General features: G+C 34.7%; 1 long non-coding RNA gene across 1 annotated transcript; it reads left to right on the top strand.

Annotated features, from left to right (window-relative positions):
* The first annotated feature begins 100 nt into the window (after positions 1-100).
* On the top strand, positions 101-832 carry LOC113473194. Its single transcript, XR_003395238.1, has 2 exons — positions 101-222; positions 583-832. It is a non-coding gene; the product is annotated as an uncharacterized LOC113473194 (long non-coding RNA).
* The last annotated feature ends 153 nt before the right edge of the window (positions 833-985 follow it).

Genomic DNA, 985 nt, shown 5'->3' with positions numbered 1-985 from the left:
TAATTTTTATTAATAATATAATTAATTATTAAAAGTAATTATCTCATTAAATTAAACTAAACAGTTTGTAACAGAACCTTTGATTGGGTTTTGTGAACCGCTGTGCCTAGGGTACACTTTATTCTTATCGCTCCTGAGGTTTTTAGAAGTTTTTTGGTGATCAAAGTGTTAACCAAGTGAGTAAAAGTGACCAAAAGGTGTAGCAAGAATTTCTTCATATCTGTAAGTCACGAGCCATTACATTTAACAGCATATAATTGAAGAAATTTGCATTTTACTGGTCAAATTCAAAGTAGAATTCACATTCTGACTGACCTTGAAAAACGATTGTTTACATTTTGCAGCAGTATTCAAACTTTCGTTTCATCGTTTGATTGACAAGTGTACATCTATTAAGATTACATTACCTACCTATCGTTTTCACGTAGGCACACCTACCAACACATTGCCTTATATCTAATCATATGACATGCATCTACCGATGCACTGCACTCATGACTAGATAGATCAGTTGACAACGTTGAGATACGTAGACATACCTACCTACTGAGGTGAGGCTATTGTAATAACTAACAACCATAGCAATTACGCCGTGTTGTTAATTGATATATGCAATGTGCTCAAGTTAAATTATAATATAAATATTTCAACTTGACAATAGAAGTGGATATACCTATCTTACTTCTTGAACTCTGGACATGGAATACAAAGGGTATAAGTATGTTTACCTAAACCCATTAAGGACAAACAAGGGAAAAAATTGGAAATGTGCCGAGGCAATCATTCATTCATGTACCGCTACTCTTAAAACCGAACTTGACTCTGAAGGTAAAACCATTACTACTAAAAGAGGAAGCCACAATCATGAACCGAATGTTAAGAACAAACCCTTGATTCCCTTGAATGAGACAAATCCGACTCTATGCTCCACAAGCTCAAATCAATCAACGCCTGTCATGCAGGTAAGAAAAGATTCCACTTCTTC

Source organism: Diaphorina citri, unplaced genomic scaffold, assembly GCF_000475195.1.
Source record: "Diaphorina citri unplaced genomic scaffold, Diaci psyllid genome assembly version 1.1 scaffold18482, whole genome shotgun sequence".
Lineage (NCBI taxonomy): Eukaryota > Metazoa > Arthropoda > Insecta > Hemiptera > Psyllidae > Diaphorina > Diaphorina citri.
This window is presented reverse-complemented; position numbering and strand designations above follow the sequence as displayed.